The following is a 23,450-nucleotide window of genomic DNA, read 5'->3' as shown; positions in this document are numbered from 1 at the left end:
ACAGTCCACAGGGTCACAAACAGTAGGACATGACTGAAGTGATTTAGCACACATGAGATAGTGCATGTTAGCTGAACCTATTGTGAAGATCATTTCACAATATACGTAAATCAAACCATCACGCTGTGTACATTGAAGAGTGATTGCTGTGCGCATTAAGGAGTGATACACGTCAACTATTTTTCCATTAAACTAGGAAAGAGGACTACCATTCTGCTAGCTTGTGCTGAGAAATAAAAAAGAAGTCCAGTAACCTTCTCTGCAAATGAGCTTAGCAACTTTTATTGATCCCTGAAGCAACCACATCAGAGCCCATTATCTTTCTTCTTTCTATTCAGGGTGGAGAGACCCCCCTGAGGGTAGGGTACTGAGCTCCTCCCAGTTCTACAGTTTTCCTGAATTCTTGTTGCTTTTGTCTTCTCTTTCGAACAAATCACTAGTCACTAATTGGACAAAATAGTTTGGGCCAATGACAGCATCATGCCAAACAGATCATCTCCAGAGTATCATCCCAAAACTTTCTCTAAGTGCCATTTCCAAAAGTAATACACTGAATAATAAGGACATTTAGAAATCCATCATATCACTCAATCTTTCAGAATCATTGATGTTGCTCCCCAACCTCAAGGATTTCCTTACTTTGGATGGGCAGTGATGATGATAAAGATTTTCTGATGTCAGGAATAAAATTGGAACAATGAAGTATTTACTTTAACCAGGCTCTTTTTAAAAAGCCTCTTTCTTAATTTACTGTGTGAAAAACTTCCCTCCATTGGCCAACAGCAAAACCCTAACCTGGAGCTCAGACATGGGCCACACTAAGCCACACAGAAGTCCATCTGAGCTGAATTTAAAAAAAAATAAATAAGACTTCCTCTCAGAGAGCAAGCGTGTATGTCCCCAGATCTTGACCACAGAGGACCTGTGGTCAAGCAAGCAGTCTCTCTAGAAGTTCAGCAACCCCTTGCTAAAAGCAGATGCTCCAACTGTTACTGTAACCCTATGGGTATCCACAGTGCTCTCTGCCTGAGACACAGTGACAGGACAGCAACAGTTTTTAATTCATCAGTCCATGTGCTACATAAAGAGAAAACCCAGTAATACACACTTTATTTTAATTTCCAAAGAGACTGGCTTCTAATCAGCCTGCAATCCACTGATTTCAGTCTCCCTGAAGTCCAATTAGCTGGGAGCGTCTGTCAACTGCTCTTTACATAAAGATCATTCAAGCAATTCCATATATACAAAATCTTAAGTCTTATTAAATTTCCCCCAAGGTTTTGCATTACCATACCTTTTCATCTTTATTATAACCTCCTTAAGGTTTTCCCTTTAGCCTCTGATTCATCAGAGCACCTTAAAAGATAGCAATGTTTCCACCAAAAAGAGATAAAAATAATCTGAGGTGCATGTAGTTTCAGAGAATCCAATGGAGTCCCAACTGTGGATGAAGTTGAAGGTCCTGAGGACTTTCTGTTGGGCATTAAGCCCACGTGGCCCCTGAGCACATTTTCCTCTCCTCAAATCATGAGACAAAAGTGGTGAATAGGTGCAGCCAATACAAGTTGATCATGGATACATTATTCTAATTGCCTTACTCTTGAGTTCATAGTTCACTAGATAGTTAGGGGATCAGGGAAAGGCAGAGTTTATCAAATATCTGAATTTTACCCAAAGTATTGCGTCTACATGAGGCTTAATATTGACTATATGGAGGCTTAATGTTCAAATTGAAGAGCAGAGAATAGCAGACATCTGTTCCAACTCTGATCTAGAGTGTATGTGAAGTTGGAAGCCAGAAAGACCCTCCCTCAATCCACTCACTGCGTACTTCTCTAAGGTTCCCCTGAGGGGGGCCCCACCTCTCCAGAGAAAATCTATGGATGGAAGGGTTTTGGTTGATAGATGTTGACAGCTGGGAGAACAGGCATTAATTTTAAATATAATAGGATTATGTTGGGAACAACTGGGGAAATGTGTAGATGATACAGACACTAGATAAGATGAAAATGCACTGAAATGATAAATAGAGATACTTGAATAGAAAAGAAAGTTCAACAGTTTGTACAGTATGATATCATTTGTCATTTACATGATAACATATATATTGTGTGAAAGAATATACACTAAGCTATTAAGAGTGTGAGTGCATATTCTCTGATTGTAGGAATATGATTTTTTTTATTTTTGTCTATATTTTCTAATTGTATAAAATGAACTGATATTGTTCCTATAGTAAGAGACTATTACAAATAAAATGCAGGGGAGCTTGAGTGTACCTGACTGATCGGAAAGTAGAACTGAGGGATGGTGTTAGACTCCACAATATGTTATCACATCAATACATATTTTATCTTTGAAAGTTTTCCTCTTGAATCAGGTTTGGGACAATGCGTAGGCTGTGCCCTAGTGTACAGTGAACTTTCTGATGTCAGTACTCTCCTAGTTTCTACAGGCCAGTGCAGTCTCTGCTTTAGCTTTGTCACTGGGAAGCCTAAAGAATCTCATCAAACACGAGAAGAGCCCTAGTGTGGCATCCTTGTGCATAAGAAAGATAAATGTGGGCTGAATGGTTATCACTTAAATGGATTCATTTCTGGTTGAGTATCTGAAGGTTGGGGATTAAGGGTAGGGATAAATCAAACAGTAATAGCTAAAACTCACATATTCTCAATATATACCAGACTCCTTTCCTGGTGCTTTACAGATATTAATTTGTTTAAAGCAATAGCCATATGGAGTAGGTCATGTATCATATGGCAATCTTTGTTAGAGATGATGCAGGGCTAAAGTATAGACTGGGGAAAGTTGCATCAACTTGCCCTGGTTCAAGCCTAGCACTGTAGCTACAACCTGTGTGAACCTGAGAAAATCATTTACTCTCTGTGCCTCAGTGCCCTCATCTGTAAAAAGTAGGGTGATACTTGATTTTTTCAACAAACATTTAACAAATACCTACTATAGGACAGAACTACAAATGTCACTCCCTGCTCTTAAGGAACCTGTCATTTCCCGAGGAAGAGAGACATGTATTCAACTAAACGTAAGCAATTTTTCTTTAAGATCTATAAAGTGCCAACGCTTCACTCTCATGTATAAAAGATGTAAGCTCCTGGTTTGAAATTAATATTCTTTATCATTTTGAGAAAAACATTTCTATTTTAGTTTACTAAGTTTAAAAATATGAGACTAGATGTTTATATTTTGAAAGTATCATTTCAATATATACTGCAAATGTTTACTTTTCCCTCTTTGACTTTTTTATGTGCTGAATTAAGGTAACATATCTTCCTGTACAAAAATATCCTTGAATTTTTGAATCCATCCCAATTAAGCATAACATTCTATCTTCTTAATATTGCTTTGGATTCCAGTTGCAAATAGTATGTTTAGAATGTTTTCACTGATATTTATATGTAAGACCAGTCTTTCAAATTTTTTTATTAATAGACTTTTTTGAAACCCAAGAACCATTCTTTGTTCAGTATGTTTCAATGAGAAATGATTAACTGGTTCTATCAAAACTAATTACAAGAAAGAGAAAAGTACCACAAGTGTAAACTATAAATGAGAAGTAGGCTGTAACAACAGAAGCAGAAATTGGAACACAAATTATGACACTCTTAAGTTTAGAAATTAAATCATACTAGTATAATTGAAAAATTATTAAATATATCTACTATCTATTCACTCAATTTAGAAAATTTACTTAACTGCTCTTAAAAATCAATAAAATCAATAAAAGAAATTTTTGTTATACTTGATATTTTTAAAGCACTAACTTTTTTTTAATAAAAGGGCATATTAAGTATTACAATTTCCAAATGCACCACTTACAGGGTTTATATGAGAAATGTTTGGCAATTTTGGCTCTGAAAAGAAACTGCAATTTTGGTTTGAAACTTTGGCAAATGAATGACAGAATTTATGTGTACCCTTTTAGGTAGAACCAGACGTGTTGATTTGGTTCTGAGTTATCGTCTGAAAGATATTCCATTTTTCAAAAAGTCCAAATTCTACACAAATATGCACATTTATGATGACAGAGTTATATTCTTGGGAATTACCAAGCTCTTCTCTCAGTCTCATGTTTTATGAAATGTTAGAGTTAATAGTAACTATTTTCAAAGATGTTTCTTCCACAGAAAAAGGCATTTCAAGGGGAATTTAAAAACTGAAATACAACATTCTTCTGAAATTGAACTCTCATATATATATATTATGGAAACAAAAACATAAATTTGCACGGAATGTTCCTAAGTTCAAAACAGGGACAAGATTTACTAAGCTATTCTTAATGCCTTCTCCTTGAGCCAACTTTGTGCTCAGTTTTTCTAAAAAAATCATCATTTCCTCAATGTCAATTGCCTCGCATTTTTATGAAATCTGCACTTAGCACTGAACCCGGTCAGTTAAAAATCTCTTTCAAAACAAAGCAAAATGCCAGGCTGCTTTATTTTACACTTAGTTTCATCCCCTTGTGCTGTTTACTGTGCTTGGGAATTGTGTTCCTTCGCAGCTGGCAGTTCTAGAAAGCACCGCCGTGTGCACCTAGGTGAGCAGCCATTCTGCAGATAGGAGAAACAAGCCCACAGATCAAGATCAATGCAGGCTGGAAATCTGACAGCAAGAGTAAGAAAAGGAAAACACTAAAGAAAATGCAAATACATTTTTTTCTCTATCCTTCAAGTACAAGCCAAATGTCCTTCACACAGAAGCTACACCAAACAGCTAAGGTGGCTCCAGGCCAGAGGAAAATGGCTTTTCAGTATCACACATGCCAAAGAAGACATATGGGCAGAAAGAAACCTCAGTACACAGTGCAGATTCCCATTTGGTTTCAATCATGTGCAATTTCCTTTATTTCATAAGGTAAAGGGTTTAACTATTCTGTCCAAATCCTATAACACAATGGCGGATCTATTAAGATACCAGGAATTTTCATGTGGTTCTACAATTAATCCACTGATTACCCTCTGCAGTAAGTCAGAAGGTAGGTCAGAGACATGGATAAAAATTGAAAATGGGGTCTACCCTGGCCAGGCCCTTTGGCAGAGATGCAGGGGTAGTTCAGAATTTGATCATGGTTTAAGGATGCTTCATCCGTTTTACTCTTAAGGCTTAATTGCTGGCTTTATGCAGGTTATGCTATGCTAAGTCACTTCAGTCGTGTCCAACTCTGTGCGACCCCATAGACGGCAGCCCACCAGGCTACCCTGTCCCTGGGATTCTCCAGGCAAGAACACTGGAGTGGGTTGCCATTTCCTTCTCCATTACGCAGGTTAGGGGAGAAGATATTCTACTGTTGTGTTTAACCAGTGTTCACATTCAACAGAACTTCAAAGGCTATTTTGAAGCAAAAATATAATTGAACAGTGTCTAATACATTATCACTTGCAACTAAGTAATAAAAAGGCTTGTCAGCTCCTCAAAGAAGCTCCATCACTCAAGTATCCCACAGCTTACCTCTTCCATACAACAAGGAAGCTAACAATCAACGTCTCATTGGTGTTTATGATACCATTGTTACAGATATGATTTTACCTACTACAAACTGAGGTTTAAAATGCTTTTCCATGGTGTTTTAGTTTTGTGTGTATGTATTGAATGATATTCAGAAATAATTTATATTATTATATATAGCTTTTTCTTATTTATATTGATATGAATACCATTTATTGTGGACAGGATAATTTTTATTGTTAATTTAAGTAATTATGGAAATAAATGAAAATTTATTTTAATATAAAAGCCAATGATGGAATTAAAAGATGAACCACTTATAAAAGGAAATCTGATACTGTTTTTATTTGTATGTATTACTTTTAAAGCTTTTGTTTTACTATATTGGATATCATATAGTTTTACAGACATCCTAGGATTACTCTGAAATGTATGAAAAGCAAATGGATAAAGAAAAAAAATAGCTTATCCATGAGCGATATATGGTTAAGTGACATAAGAAACATATTATGAACAAGTTACCTTCAACATAAATAAAACAAATAGCTCAATATCCAAACTGTGGATAAAATGAGGAAATGGATAATGAGTTGGAAGAAGGGCGCTGCAGTAAAGATGCCAATGAAGCCAAGATATACAGCAAATCAAAGAAATTTAAACGTGTGAATTAGCTGCTAATCTGTCAGCATTTTAAGTTTTCCTTCAAATTTCCTACTGAGCATTCTATTTTTCATCACTCTGTGCCTGTGGTGGTTATGAAATTCATAACCAGATTCACAGTATTTACACTGGCAGAGAGAGGTTGGGATTTAGCAATGGAAATGAAAAACAACATTTTTATTCAAGATTTCTTGAATTTACCATGGGGTAGCTCATTTATTTACATCATCTGATGTGAATAGCCAATTCATTGGAAAAGTCCCTGACGCTGGGAAAGATTGAGGGCAGAAGGAGAAGAGAGAATCAGAAAATAAGATGGCTGGATGGCATCACCAATGCAATGGATGTGAACTTGGACAAACTCTGGGAGATGGTGAAAGACAGGGAAACCTGGCATGCTGCAGTCCATGGGGTCGCAAAGAGTCAGACCAGACTGGGCAACTGAACAACAACATCAATCATTTAACAAGTATAAGATACTCTAATAGTAACACAATAGAGAAGGCTGACCAGGGCATCAGCCAATAAGCAGCAAATTGCCAGCAACTCTACAATCTGTCCTCCTATCTCCTTCTGGCCCCTCAATTTCAAAAGCAAATATACCTGAACCATAAGCCAAAGTATTTCTTAAAATATGAAAACAAAAAGAGATGTAAAAGAATAGTAAACACTGGATATGGTACAATCACTCTTTGTGAGCCCATGGACTGTACAGGCCATGGAATTCTCCAGGCCAGAATACTCGAGTGGGTAGCCTTTCCCCTCTCCAGGGCATCTTCCCAACTTAGGGATCGAACCCAGGTCTCCCACAATGCAGGTGGATTCTTTACCAGCTGAGCCACAAGGGAAGCCCAAGAATACTGGAGAGGGTAGCCCACCCCTTCTCCAGCGGATCTTCCCAACCCAGGAATCAAACCGGTGTCTTCTGCATTGCAGGCAGATTCTTTACTAGCTGGACTATCAGGGAAGCCCATGGTACATCACACGCAAGTCAAATCTGAGAAAACAGTAACACAAAGCATTCTGAAGTACCTAGAGGGAGCTCCAGACAGACTGCCATACTTTGCAGCAGGGCCTCTGTCTCTCAGTGTTTATAATCCAGGTCAGAGTCATCCTAAACTTGTTCTTTCGTCTGCTGTGTATCAGCCTACAAAAGTAAATGCCAGAGAGAAAAGTGCATAACAGAGCTAAAAGTATGCTTCTCCTGGATGAAACTGAAAATGATAAATGCACGGCTGCAGAGACCAGGCAAAAGTCCTAAATAGATATAATCGTGGGTAGAAAGGATAAAAAACATTGTAACTGCTCCATTTAGTAATTACTAATCCAGTACTTTTCTTTGGGTTGAAGGCTTTTTCCTGCCTCTACCACTGATACCAGAGTTTTCCTCACTGAGTTTCAGAAGAAATCGTCGAGATAAAAATTTTCTAACTGGGATGTGAATTTTAAACAAAAATTCTGCCTGGTATTTTTTAGATCCCATGTCCCTTCTGGGAAGACATATTACTAGTTCATGATGAGTGTGTGTTTGTAATATTGATGGCTCACATTTGGGATTATGCCAAATCCAAATTATGTTTATTAAGGCATGTGAACAATACCTGTGTAAGTAATGTTACTTAACTCTAATTTTCTTAGGCTTTCATTACACATATTAATTCAAACGAGAAAATTATGCATGTAGAAAAATATAAAACAAAAAGTTAATTTGAAGAGAGACATTCTTTCCCACTAAGAATACACTGCCTTAAAAACACATGTGTGTAAGCCTCTGACAGTAACATCCTATGCTCGGTTTGTCTTTTTATAGGATAGAAACAAGTTAAAATACAGGTTAAAGAAGGTTACTAGTGGAATTCAGGGGGGTGGGGAGCGGAATTAAATACTCAGGTTTCTTTCCTTTTCCATAACACAGTTACGACTTAAAGCATTTGCCCCACATCTGAAACATGTAACATTCTATTTGACATGCAGCCACCTCACAACAAGGCTTTGTGTGTTTCCAGGAGTGAGGCTGTTGTGGTCAACAGCCAATTAACCACTTACTAGACACACCTTTCTCCCCAGGGGCAAACTGGACTCCCTAACAGACACATTATCTTTTTCGGGAGTGCAAAGTACATTGTAAAGCAGTGAAGCATAATTTCCATGGTGGCATCTAAAGCAGAAAGAGTTCACGCAACTTTGACTCTCAGATGGTATACCGACACCCTGACCACAAGCAAAACACATCTTTGCACATAGTGCTGGGCTCTGTTACTATTCAGCACAGGCTTAGAATACACTCAGGTACTACCTGTCATCAGAGGAGAAACTCCCTTTATGCGGATCGATAAGGTAGAAGAAGCAGGCTCTCTCATGTAATCCAAAGAATTCTGAAACGGCAGTTTAATCTTGGAAGATATGAATGTTCACTTTCCCAATTTTGTGGAAAAATGTTTGTTAGTTCAAACATTTGAACTAACAAAGTTCCAAAGTTTATGCATACAACAGAGGCAAAGACAGAACTAAAATAAGGAGGAGGACCTCGCAGAGTAAGGATCTACATCAACATTCACCTATTGTAAGGTTGAAACAGGGAATGAAGGAAAAGGGGGCAGGGGAATGACAGAAAAGGGAATCACCACTGTCACTACTGAATACAAAAGGGGAAAAAAAAAAAAACCCAAGGAAGCCAATATGGAATAGCATGTGAAGAGTTCGCATGCGACAGTGAAGAGTTAAGCCATAACTGGACTGTCAGCTTCACTGAGAGCAGATGCATGCTTACTTTGTTTACCATTAGATCCTCACATCTAGAAGTCAATGCTCAAATAATAAGAAATGTGTTCAATGAATAAATGTTCTGCCTTTGGAAATTGTAATTCTATAGCTGTTGAATCTAAGATTTATATACCCTTTGGGACATTCCCACCAGCTATACCCGCTTCAGAAAGCTCCTTTACACCACCACCATGACAAGGCATTATCTAAACTACTGGCAACCCAGTGCTCATGACAAAACCATTTCTATATTCCAGCAACAACAACAACAAAATCTGACCTTTCTTCATCCTTTCAAGGACAGCAGGGTGCTGGTGGTAATGAACATGAGAAGTTCTAATGAAGCTCATATACAGGGAACAGAAAAAGATCTGTCTAGTCTTTTCCTTTTGAATAAACTTAAGGCATATTATCTATAACTTTCTGTAACTTTCTATCATGTATGCCCTATGCAGAAAGGCACAGGTGGCTCAGATGATAAAGAATCTCCCTGCAATGCAGGGGATTTGGACTCGATCCATTGGTCAGGAAGATCTCCTAGGGAAGGAAATGGCATGGACAACAGCAAATATCTCCAAAGAAAAGCATTATGCTCACTGTCAAGGGCAAATGAACTATGGCATCAGTCAAAGCGTAATGTACCAAGAGAATGCCAGGAGGATAGAGGGCAATGCAATTATGTTTTACTTTACTGAAAAGTAATGTTTTAGAAAACATCTTTTTACCTTGGTCTCTTAGCCTTATAGTGGAAACAGCACTTAGCTTGTAAGTCTTCAAAATACATTCTTTCATCCTTTAAAGAAAAACTCTTGAGGAGGGAAGCAGGTCTGCTGTCTATACACATAGCATATCACACTATACAAACTGTCCTGCTTAGAAACTACTCATGTGGCATCTGGTTTTTGTACAAGATGTGGGCTATTTCTACACTGTCACAACAAATTGGAGAATTAAAAAATAAACTATTTTTGGATTGAGATAGAAGGGAAAAAAACATGCTATGACAGAAAGGCACTGAACCGAGAACCAAGAGTCCTGGATTCCACTCTGACACTGCTGGTGGGAATGTAAGCTGATGCAGCTGCCATGAAAAACAGTATGGAGTTTGCTCAGACAACTAAAGTAGAATTACTATATGATCCAATAATCCCACTCCTGGGAATACACCCAAGATAAAACTATAATCCAGAAAAATACATGAACCCCTATGGTCATAGCAGCACTATTCACAGTAGCCAAGACATGGAAGCAACCTAACTGTCCATCAACAAATGAATGAATAAAGAAGATGTGGTGTCTATGTACAATGGAATATTACTTCATCATTAAAAAAATGAAATAATGCCATTTGCACCAACATGTAGGGTCTTAGAGATTATCATACTAAATAAGTCAGAAAGACAAATACCATGATATCACTGAATGTGGAATCTAAAATATGGCACAAATGAACATATTTACAAAGCAGAAACTGACTCATAAGAGAACAGACTGTGATTGCTAGTAGGAACAGGGGAGGGAGAGGGATGGACTGGGAGCCTGTGGTAGCTGAATGCAAATGACTACATTCCGAATGGATAAACAAGGTCCTAATGTATAGCACAGGGAACTATAATGCAAATCCTGTGATAAACCATAATGAAAAAGAATATACAAAAGAATGTCTATATGTGTACAGCTAGTCACTTTGCTGTACAGCAGAGATTGGCACATTATAAAACAACCGTATTTCAATAAAAATTTTAAAAAATATTTTAGAATATAACAGAAAAAGAATATACTTTATAATTTCTTTAGAAATAGTGAGAGCAATTGAGAGAAGATTTAGAAAGAATAACTTTTCCATTATAGTGTGCTTATTAAATTGTCTAAAGATGAGGAAAAAAAAAAAAAAAAGCAGAGTCCTGGATTTCAGGTCTCGCAGGCAGACAAGCTCCACTTCCACTCTGGGTCTCTGCTGCCTTGCTGGCATGAAGAGGGGCCTCAAAGGAAGATCACTAACATTTCTTCTAGATGTCATGTCTCCTATGGCAGGCTCTGCTATACTATCCCCACTCTCACTAAGGGAGAGACATAGAGCTCTCCCTTCAGCAGACCCAGACTTCTTATTTACTCTGACAAATATACCCTCAGGAAATCATGGTAGTCCCCTGAATCATTTTCTGTTTTCCTCCTAAAATGTTCTGGCCAGTCGTTTTTCTAAAACCTTCCCATGACACTAACACTTACTAGTATTAGTCACTTCAGGCGTGTCTCTTTTCGACACCATTGACTGTAGCTGGCCAGGCTCCCCAGTCCGTGGGATTTTCCAGTCAAGAATACTGGAGTGGGTTGCCATTTCCTCCTCCAGGGGATCTTCCTGACCCAGGGATTGAGCTCATGTCTCCCACACTGCAGGCAGATTCTTTACACTTATTAAGGAGCAACTATATCCCAGGTATTGTTGAATGTTTTATAAGACTAACTTCTTTAAACCTCATGACTGCACACTGCTATTCCCAAGTCAAGCATAGGGATCTGAGACGGTGAAAGGCAGAGATATCACAGACCATTTTCAGAGTTCTGTTGAAGTCTGGGGCTGGGGTAAACCTGGGGCTGGGGACCTTTAGACCAAAGGTTATCTACCATTTATGTGATACCTGACCAGTACACAGCAGATGGCAATGCCCTTACTACTGTGAGTATGTTAGACATCACTCAATTTATTCAGGTATCGTAAAGGCATTCTTCTACAGGCTTCTCTTTATCCATTTGACCAGCCTCTCGGAATCGAGTGGTTTTCCTTTCCCCCTACCACACTGCAGCACCCGGTACTTACGTCTTTCATTTCTCTCTCCTCTTTCTTCTTTTGCCTCTCCTCTCTCATCTTTATCTACTCCTCTTTCTTCTTTTTCAACTCCTCTTCCTTCTTTCTCAACTCCTTTTCCTTCATTTTCCACTCCTCATCATCCTTTTTCCTCTCCTCTTCCTTCTGTTTCCAATGTTCCCTTTGCTGTGCTAAGTGCTATTTTTTGCACTGTAGCTCAGCTTTAACTCACTTTTGTTAGACATCTGTTTCCTTTGAGTAAAAGAAGAAAAAAGTGAATACACAAAATAACTTTTCTGTATTATCATTGCAAAAATCATTCAAAAGGAAATCAAGCTTGAAAATAGAACTTTTGGGCAGTAAAAGATTGCACATCTTAACCTCTGTAGAAGAATCCAGTAAATTAAGTTTGATCTGGTCTCCCTCTATGTAAAATCATCCCTTTTCTCGTACACATAAATATCTGAAAAAAATAAAATGTTATAGTCTACTCTGGCCTGAAGAATAATAGCAACTTACTTTAGAACAGGTAACACATTTTTTCTATACAAGTTTCTTAACAAGTATACAAAAAATAAATAATAAAACAATCAAAAAGAACAATTATTAGACAAGAACGAACCCATTCATCCTCACACGGAGAAAAGAAAATGGGCTGTCATAAACTATAGAGACATGCCCTACTCAAATTTCTATGGCTCAATAAACATTCCTCCACTGAGCTTGGGCACATAGGGATTTCATTTTGCCCAACATTATACACATCAGTGAGGACAGCCACTGAAGACCTAACATGTTAATCTTCTTTTCCTGTAAAACTCCTCCTGAACTGTCACAGTTAATTTCATCTCCATACAACCTTATCTCTATAAAACTTTTATTTGCATAATGAATGCAATATTGATTATCCTGGCACTTTCTCTTTTCAATGCAAAAGATGTTTGTGAACACATGAATTAGGAGATAACACCATGACATGATCTTGGGAAAATTTATCTGAAAGAGATTTTTTAATCTTAATGGTGAGGATGATCCTAGTGGTGATGGTACCAGAAATTTCAAATAAAGTGAGTTTGGGAAAGACTCTCATCAATGATCAGTGATTATATTTGTCTCTCTTCTGCTTTCAATTGGAAACTAACAAATGGAAGCACTGAGAAATAAAGAACCCTTCTCCAACCCAATAGGAAATAGGCGATCTCCCAGAAAAAGAATTCAGAGGAATGAAAACAAAGATGACCCAAAATCTTGGAAAGAAAATGGAGGCACGGATAGAGAAGATGCAAGAAATGTTTAACAAGGAGTTTGAAGAATTAAAGAATAAACAATCAACAATGCAACAACTGAAATAAAAAATACACCGAAGAAACCATGGTTGAAAAAGACACATGTACTCGAGTGTTCATTGCAGGACTATTTACAACAGCTAGGACATGGAATCAACCTAAACGTCCATCAACAGAGGAATGGATAAAGAAGTTGTGATACATGTGTACAATGGATATTACTCAGCCATAAAAAAGGAATGCATTTGTGTCAGTGCTAATGAAGTGGATGAACCTAGAGCCTATTATACTGAGTAAAGTAAGAAAGAGAAAAATAAATACTGTATATTAACACATGTATAGGGAATCTAGAAAGATGATACTGAAGAACCTATTTGCAGGTCAGCAATGGAGACAAAGACATACAGAACAGACTTATGGACACGGGGGCATGGGAAAGGAAAGGGTGGAATGAATGGAGAGAGTAGTGTGGAAACATATACACTATTATATGTAAAATAGACAGCCAGTGGGAATTTGCTGTATGACTCAGGAAATTCAAACCAGGGTCTATGACAGCCTAGAGGAATGGGATGGGGTGAGGGGTGGGAGGGGGGTTTTTAAGCAGAAGGGTCCATATGTTTACCTATGGCTGATTCATGTTAATCTATGGCAGAAACAACACAATATCGTAAAGCAATTATCCTTCAACTAAACACAAGTAAATTAAGGGAAAGAATTCACTGGAGGAAACCAACAGAAGAGTAACTGAGGCAAAAGAACACATAAGTGAGCTGGAAGACAGAATGGTGGAAATAACTGAAACAGAGCACAATAAACAAAAAAGAATAAAAAACAATGAGGACACTCTCGGAGACCTACAAGACAACATTAAACATAACAACATTCGAGTCATAAGGGTCCCAGAAGAGAAGGACAAAAGGAAAGGCCATGAGAAAATATTTGAGGAGATTATAGTTGAAAACTTCCCTAAAATGGGAAGGGAAATAGCTACCCAAGTCCACAAAGCCCAGGAGTCCCCATATAGGATAAACCCAAGGAGAAACATGTCAAGACACATATCAAACTAAGAAAAATGAAATACAAAGAAAAATATTAAAAGCAGCAAGGGAAAAGAAACAAATAACATACAAGGGAACACAAGCCCCAAAGGCTACCAGCTGATCTTTCAACAGAAACTCTACAGGCTAGAAGGGAATGGCAGAACATACTTTAAGTGATGAAAGGGTAAAACCTACAACCAAGATTACTTTTTCCAGCAAGGATCTGGATTCAGATTCAAAGGAAAATCAAAAGCTTTACAGACAAGCAAAAGCTAACAGAATTCAGCATAACCAAACCAGCTCTTCAACAAATGCTAAAGAACTTCTCTAGATAGGAAACACACAAAAACAGAGGCCTACAAAAACAAATCCAAAATGATACAGTAAGTGGTAACAGCATCATACATACCAATAATCACCGCAAATGTAAAGAGCTAAATGCTTCAACCAAAAGGCACAGACTGGCTGAATGTATACAAAACAAGACCCCTATATATGTTGTTGACAAGAAACCCACCTGAGACCCAGGGATGTATACAGAATGAAAGTGAGGGGTTGGAAAAAGATATTCCGTGCAAATGGAAATCAAAAGAAAGAGTAGCAATTTCATCTCAGATAAAAAAATTGAAAGACCGTTACAAGACACAAAGCCATTATAAATATATATACAACCAACATAGGAGCATCTCAATATGCTAACAACTATGAAAGGGGAAATCAACAGTAACACAATAATAGGGGGGACTTGAACACCCCACTCACACCAATGGACAGATTATCCAGACAGAAAATAAGGAAACCAGGCTTTAAATGATACACTGGACTAGTTGGACCTAATAGATATACACAAATCAATATTTGTTTTCATCCAAAAACAATAGATTTCACTTTTTTCTTAAGTGCACATGGAACATTCTCCAGGATAGATCAGATACTGGGCCATAAATCAAGCCATGGTAAATTTTTAAAAACTGAAATAATTTCCAGCATCTTCTCTGACCACAACAATATGATTAGACATCAACTACAGAAAAAAAAAAATTATTAAAAAAACACATACACATGGAAGTTAAACAACATGCTTCTCAATAACCAACAGACTACTGAAGAAATCAAAAAGGAAACATAAATATGCATAGAAACAATTAACAATGAAAACACAACAATGCAAAACCTATGGGATGCAGTAAAAGCAATACTATGAGGGAAGGTTATAGCAATACAAACCTATCTCAAGAAACAAGAAAGACTACCAAATAAACAATTTCATCTTACACCTAAAGCACTTAGAAAACAAACAAAAAAACCCAAAGTTAGAAGGAAAGAAATCATACAGATCAAAGCAGAAATAAATGAAAAAGAAATGGAGACAACAGCAAAGATCAATAAAACTAAAAGCTGGTGCTTTGAGAAGATAAACAAAATTGACAAACTGTTAGCTAGACTCATCAAGAAAAAAAGTGGGGGGGAGAGGGAGAAGATGCAAATCAATAAAATGGAGAAAGGAGAAGTTAGAGAAAGTAGAAATGTAAAAGGAGAAGTTACAAAAGATAACAGAAATACAAAGTATCAATAAGATACTATGAGCAACTATATGCCAATAAAATAGACAAACTGGAAAGAGAGAAATTCTTACAAACGTTTTACCTTCCAAAACTGAATCAGGAAGAAATAGAAAATAGGAACAGACCAGTCACAAATATGAAAATTGAAACTATAATAAAAAAATCTTCCAACAAACAGCAGGCCAGGGCCAGCTGGCTTCACAGGCGAATTCTACTGAAAGTTTAGAGAAGAGCTAGCACCTATCCTGCTCAAACTCTTCCAGAAAATCGCAGAGGAAGGAAAACTCCCAAACTCAATCTATGATACCAAAACTGGACAAATATACCACAAAAAAAGAAAGTTATAGGCCAGTATCACTGAACATAGATGCAAAAATCCTCAACAAAATTCCAGCAAACAGAATCCAACAACACATTAAAAGGATCATACATCATGATCAAGTGGGGTTTATCCCAGGATGCAAGGATTTTTTAATATATGCAAAATCAATGTGATACACCATATTAACACATTGAAAGATAAAAACCATATGATCATCTCAATAGATGCAGAAAAAGCTTTTGACAAACACCCATTTATGATTAAAAAAAAAAAAAAACTCTCCGGAAGGTAGGCACAGAAGGAATATACCTCAACAAAACAATGGCCATATATGGTCTATCCACAGCGAACATTATTCTCAATGGTGAAAGCCCTCTTTTCATGTCTCTGCTGTTAAAATGAGGCCATCAATATTAGGATATTTTGCTCCATTGTGCTTTTTTTTACTTACTCTTGAAATAAAAATGAAACACAGCAAGAATTTTCTCTAAAATCAGGAACAAAACAATGGTGCCCATTCTCGCCACTAGTATTCAAATAAAAGGAATCAAGATTGGAAAAGAAGTAGAACTCTCACTGTTCATAGATGACGTGATGCTTTACATGGAAAACCCTAAAGATACCACCAGAAAATTACTAGCACTGATTAATGAATACAGTAAAGTCACATATAAAATTAATATACAGAAACTCCTTGCATTCCTATACACTAACAATGAACAATCAGAAAAAGAAATTAAGGAAACAATCCCATTCACCATTGCTACAAAAAGAATACAACTCTTAGGAGGAGACTTCCAGTTCAAGATGGCGGAGTAGGACTTGCACTCTCCTCCTGCAAGAGCACCAAAATCGCAACTAGCTGTTGACCAACCATCCACAGGAGGACACTGGAACCTATCAAAAAAAAAAGATACCCCACGTCCAAAGACAAAGAGGAAGCCACAGCAAGATGGTAGGAAGGGCACAATCACAATAAAATCAAGTCCTATACCCGCAGGGTGGGTGAATCACAAACTGGAGAACAATAATACCAAAGAAGTTCTCCCACTGTTGGGAAGGTTCTGAACCCCAGGTCAGGCTTCCCAGCCTAATGATCGGACAAAGGGACTGGGAATTCCCAGGGAATCTGACCTTGAAGGCCAGCAGGATTTGATTACATGACTTCCACAGGACGGGGGAAACAGACACTCCCGTCTTCAGTTCAGTTCAGTTGCTCAGTCATGTCCAACTCTTTGCGACCCCATGAATCACAGCACACCAGGCCTCCCTGTCCATCACCAACTTCCGGAGTTCACCCAGACTCACGTCCATCGAGTCAGTGATGCCATCCAGCCATCTCATCCTCCGTCGTCCCCTTCTCCTCCTGCCCCCAATCCCTCCCAGCATTAGAGTCTTCTCCAATGAGTCAACTCTTCACATGAGGTGGCCAAAGTACTGGAGTTTCAGCTTTAGCATCATTCCTTCCAAAGAAATCCCAGGGCTCATCTCCTAAAGAATGGACTTGTTGGATCTCCTTGCAGTCCAAGGGACTCTCAATAGTCTTCTCCAACACCACAGTTCAAAAGCATCAATTCTTCGGTGCTCAGCCTTCTTCACAGTCCAACTCTCACATCCATACATGACCACAAGAAAAACCATAGCCTTGACTATATGGACCTTTGTTGGCAAAGTAATGTCTCTGCTCTTGAATATGCTATCTAGGTTGGTCATAACTTTCCTTCCAAGGAGTAAGAGTCTTTTAATTTCATGGCTGCAGTCACCATCTGCAGTGATTTTGGAGCCCCCCAAAATAAAGTCTGACACTGTTTCCACTGTTTCCCCATCTATTTCCCATGAAGTGATGGGACCGGATGCCATGATCTTCGTTTTCTGAATGCTGAGCTTTAAGCCAACTTTTTCACTCTCCTCTTTCACTTTCATCAAGAGGCTTTTGAGTTCCTCTTCACTTTCTGCCATAAGGGTGGTGTCATCTGCATATCTGAGGTTATTGATATTTCTCCCGGCAATCTTGATTCCAGCTTGTGCTTCTTCCAGCCCAGCATTTCTCATGATGTACTCAGCATATAAGTTAAATAAGCAGGGTGACAATATACAGCCTTGACGTACTCCTTTTCCTATTTGGAACCAGTCTGTTGTTCCATGTCCAGTTCTAACTGTTGCTTCCTGACCTGCATACAAATTTCTCAAGAGGCAGGTCAGGTGGTCTGGTATTCCCATCTGTTTCAGAATTTTCCACAGTTGATTGTGATCCACACAGTCAAAGGCTTTGGCATAGTCAATAAAGCAGAAATAGATGTTTTTCTGGAACTCTCTTGCTTTTTCCATGATCCAGCGGATGTTGACAATTTGATCTCTGATTCCTCTGCCTTTTCTAAAACCAGCTTGAACATCTGGAAGTTCACGGTTCACATATTACTGAAGCCTGGCTTGGAGAACTTTGAGCATTACTTTACTAGCATGTGAGATGAGTGCAATTGTGCAGTAGTTTGAGCATTCTTTGGCATTGCCTTTCTTTGGGATTGGAATGAAAACTGACCTTTTCCAGTCCTGTGGCCACTGCTGAGTTTTCCAAATTTTGCTGGCATATTGAGTGCAGCACTTTCACAGCATCATCTTTCAGGATTTGGAATAGCTCGACTGGAATTCCATCACCTCCACTAGCTTTGTTCATTGTGATGCTTCCTAAGGCCCACTTGACTTCACATTCCAGGATGTCTGGCTCTAGGTGAGTGATCACATCATCGTGATCACTCACTTAATACCACTGCATGAGGACTGGTGAACAGAAAAATAACAGAATTCTGTATCACCAAAACTACCATTTAATAGAAAAACCTGTAATCACTTTTTAAAATCCATATGCATATCAGAATTATCTTGGGATTTTTTGAAAAATACAAATGCCCATATACTGCTTTTTTTTCAGCAGAGCTCCAGATATATTTCTAATGAGCAGCCATGTTTAAAAGCCACTGGACTATATCAGGATTTTACTTTTATCTAGTTTGTTTTACTCTTTCTATTTCATATTCAGTGCTCCTATTTCATTCACTTTATGTTTTCCAATTTTTCCATCTCCTCTTTTTGATGTTCTTTCTCAAGACTTTATCAAGCATAGTAGAAAAGCCCTTGTATACATATTAATAATATGCATAATATATATATTTAGAAAATTTATGAACTTTTGCCTAACTAAAAAATTTATGACATTTTGATTCCACTTCTTTGACTATGAATAGAATGCTCGATTTCTATTAAAAAATAGATATGTAACAAGCAACCAAGGTTAACTATATAGCACAGGGAACTGTAGTCAATATTTTACAGTAACATATAATGGAAATTTCAAAACCAATAATAAGTGTACTGGCATAAATGAATTACAAAAAAAAAGAATTTCACATTTTCAAATTTAGTCAGCTTATTTTTGCTAGTTTTTCAAAATGCCCTATGAACACCTAATAACAACGTACGAGATACAAAATTTGAAATTTATTTGTGTAGGATATAAGGTTAATACAAATAGAAATCATTATATTTAAATTATTAATGACATCATTCAAGATGCTTACTTTTTTCTGCACTTGATAAAATACTCTCAGCAAAATGATAATATGCCTATGATTGTATATTTTTTTCTTTTCACTTATATTTCTTCTGATTTTTGCTTTGTGTATTCTTGTTTCTTTGTTGTTAGCTGTCTGATGGTTTATGATGAATACCTTATTTGTGAATTGTTCCTTTTATCATTACAAATATTCATCTTTGTTTCATTTTAAAATTAATTATTTAATTTAAAAAATACTTAGGAGTAAACTTACCTAAAGACCTGTATGCAGAAAACTCAGACACTGATGAAAGAAATCAAAGACAAAACAAACAAATGGAGAGATATACCATGTTGTTGGGTTGAAGAATAAATATTGTGAAAATGACTATCCTACCCAAAGCAATCTATAGATTCAATGCAATCCCTATCAAAGTACCCATGGTATTTTTTCACAGAGCTAGAGTAAATAATATCACAATCTGTATGGAAACACAAGACCCTGAATAGACAAAGCAATCTTGAGAAAGAAGAATGGAGCTGGAGAAATCAACCTAACTTCAGACTTCATTACAAAGCTCCAGTCATCAAGACAGTACAGTACTGGCACAACAGAAACATAAACCAGTGAAACAAAATAGAAAGCCTAGAGATAAATCCACCCACCTACAGGTACCTTATCTTTGACAAAGAAGACAAAAATATACAATAGAGAAAAGACAGTCTCTTCAGTGAGTGGTGCTGGGAAAACTGGGCAGCTATGTGTGAAAGACTACTTCCTAACACCATAAACACCAAACAAAAAACAAAGTAAACAAAAATAAATGCCAAATGGATTAAAGACCTAAATGTAAGACCAGAAACTATAAGACTCTTGGAGGATAACATAGACACAACAGTCTTTGACATAAACCATAGCAAGATCCTCTATGACCCACCTTCTAGAGTAATGGAAATAAAAACAAAAATAAACAAATGGGACCTAATTAAACTTAAAAGCTTTTGCACAACGAAGGAAACTATAAGCAAGGTGAAAAGACAACCCTCAGAATTGGAGAAAATAACAGCAAATGAAACAGCTGACAAAGAAATGACCTCCAAACTATACAAGTAGCACATGAAGCTCAATACCAGAAAAACAAACAACCCAATCAAAATGTGGACAGAAGACCTAAATAGACATTTCTCCAAAGAATATATACAGATGGCTAATCAACACATGAAAAGATGCTCAACATTGCTCATTATTAGAGAAATGAAAATCCAAACTCAATGAGGTACCATCTCACACTGGTCAGAATGGCCATCATCAAAAAGTCCACAAACAATAAATGCTAGAGAGGGTGTGGAAAGGGGAGAACACTCTCGCCCTCTTGGTGGGAATGCAGACTGATACGACCACTATGGAGAACAGTATGGAGATTCCTTAAAAAGCTAGGAATAAAACTACCATATGACCCAGCTATCCCACTACTGGACATAAATTCTGAGGAGACCATAACTGAAAAAGATATGTACCTCTGTGTTCACTGCAGCACTATTTAAAATAGCTAGGACATGGAAGCATGTCCTATAGTATGTCCAATAGCTAGGACATGTCCACCAACAGATGAATGGATAAAGAAGTGGTAATACAAATATACAACACAATATTACCCAGCTATAAAAATGAATGCATTTGAGTCAGTTCTAATGAGGTGGACGAACCTAAAGCCTATCATACAAAGTGAAGTATATCAGAAAGAGAAAGACAAATAATGTATATAACGCACATATAGGAATCTAGAGAGATGGTACTGATGAACCTATTTGCAGGGCAGCAGTGCAGTCGCAGACATAGACAACAGACTTGTGGACACAGCTGGGGAAGGAGAGGGTGGGAAGAATTGAGAGAGTAGCATTGTATATACGTAAAATAGACAGCCAGTGGGAATTCACTGTATGACACAGGGAACCCAATCCGTGACACCTAGAGGGGTGGGACGGGGAGGGAGGTTTTTAAGAGGGAGGGGGCATATGTATACCTATGGAGGATTCATGTTGATGTTTGGCAGAAACCGTTGCAGGATTATAAAGTAATCATCCTCCAATTTAAAATAAAAGATTGTAAAAAAAAAAAAAAAAAAGACAGCTATGGAGTTTCTTCCACTTACTGATTTTTGGATCTATTCCAAACTACTTTGCATCAACTCCTGGACGAATAGGAAAGCTCAAGAGACCACCTCATAAAAGCTTTGGAAAGTACACATTAGAGTAAATGAATGGACCTTTACACACAGTGAAATGGCTTAAAAAGTGGCACCAAATGCAGTGTCAGCGCTGAACTCCATAGGCTTTCCTGAGGGGCTTGCCAGTCAGCCCCACTAAATCTCCTGGCACAAGGAGCAAGGCTTGGGGACATGAGTTATGGAGCTTCCTGGGGATAATGCAGGTCATTGCAAAAGGACTTTTGATGCTCTCAGTTTAAGAAAATAAGAGTCAGAGCTACCTGCTGTTAATTAATACTCATTTCACACATATAAAAAGCTGGTCTCTCATTTACAACTAGCAAGGGGTTAAAAGCAGATAAATCAAACCCACCTATATGTCTCCTCCCTGTCTGATTGTCAACCAACTCTCCCACCCACCAGCCAACCACAGTTCAACTCTACCCTGGCTTAGGAACACTTACAGTGGTTCTGCCAGAGCTCCATCCAAGCCAGGTCAGTAGACAGACTTTCATGATGTCTGCTTAGTTTGCCCCTTACAGAGTCCATGTTCTGAATTTGTTTTCCGTTAGTGACATCCCCCGGAGAAGGCAATGGCACCCCACTCCAGTACTCTTGCCTGGAAAATCCCACAGACGGAGGAGCCTGGTGGGCTGCAGTCCATGGGGTCGCTGAGGGTCGGACACGACTGAGCAACTTCACTTTCACTTTCCACTTTCACACATTGGAGAAGGAAATGGCAACCCACTCCAGTGTTATGCCTGGAGAATCCCAGGGACGGGGCAGCCTAGTGCGCTGCCGTCTATGGGGTCGCATAGAGTCGGACACGACTGAAGCAACTTAGCAGCAGCAGCAGCAGTGACATCCCCTCAAACCTATCTGCATTGCCTGATCCATCTTCCTCTCCTCTGCATCTTAGCAGTTTTCTCCTGTGGTTTTCCAGCTTTACTATCACTGAATACAACCCCCCCCCCCCATCAAATCTTTTCTTTCTTTTCTTATCCTCCAATTACCCCTGACAACAGAAATCTCAAAGTTCAAATCAGCTACTCCATGTTCTCTGAATGTTTTACCCCCATTCCCAACCCCGAGAACTTTTTTCAAATTTCCACTCTACTGATTTCCTTCTTTTCCCTGGTTCACCATTTATCCCCCCGTTTCACTATGACTCATCTCCATCCCTCCTCCCAGATGTCTCAATTCTCACAACTTGTGTTTCAGCCCATCTTGGAGTTCAGTAAACTCCCATCCTTACCATCCAAGTAAACGAATCAATAGAAGAGCTTAAAACTGTGCCTGGCAAGTAATGAACAGCAAAGAGAAGTTATTTCTTCTCCTCCTCCTCTTTTTCTATTATTAGTATTCCTATTTTTTCACCCTGCGAACTCTTTCCCCATCACGCTAATTCCACCCTAATTCAATAACTAAAACCATCACTCAAAGTTCACTGCAAATGATCGATCTAACTCTTAAAAAAAAAAAGCAGAGGGAGGTGACGGAATTTCCTGGTAGTCCCGTGGTTAGGACTGAGTGCTTTCACTGCCAGAAGCCAGGGTTCAATCTCTGGTTGGGGAACAGAAGATCCCACAAGCTGCGCTGCATGGCCAAAATTAAATTAACAACAAAAAAGCACGCTCATAGCCAGAGAACAGATTTAATTAATGTCTTGCTGGAAGTGAACACCCTTCGACTTGACGGGTAACAGCAGCATCTACCAGCTTTGCAGACAGCTGAAAATACTCAAACAGCATCCATTCCCCTTCCTCTGCGAGTTAGCTGGTGGCC

At 38.2% G+C, this 23,450-nt stretch overlaps 1 long non-coding RNA gene across 10 annotated transcripts in view; it reads right to left on the bottom strand.

Moving 5' to 3' along the window:
• LOC109575668 (uncharacterized) overlaps positions 1-23,450 on the bottom strand; it is a 142,309-nt gene that overhangs the window by 26,680 nt on the left and 92,179 nt on the right. For all 10 annotated transcript variants that reach the window (XR_011562609.1, XR_011562615.1, XR_011562618.1 and 7 more), the window contains one exon: positions 11,705-11,944. This is a non-coding gene — a long non-coding RNA (uncharacterized lncRNA). The remainder of the gene's footprint in view (positions 1-11,704; positions 11,945-23,450) is intronic.

Source organism: Bos indicus, chromosome 21 (assembly GCF_029378745.1).
Source record: "Bos indicus isolate NIAB-ARS_2022 breed Sahiwal x Tharparkar chromosome 21, NIAB-ARS_B.indTharparkar_mat_pri_1.0, whole genome shotgun sequence".
NCBI classification, from domain to species: domain Eukaryota; kingdom Metazoa; phylum Chordata; class Mammalia; order Artiodactyla; family Bovidae; genus Bos; species Bos indicus.
Note: the sequence above shows the minus strand (reverse complement) of the source record. Positions and strands in the feature narration are given on the sequence as shown.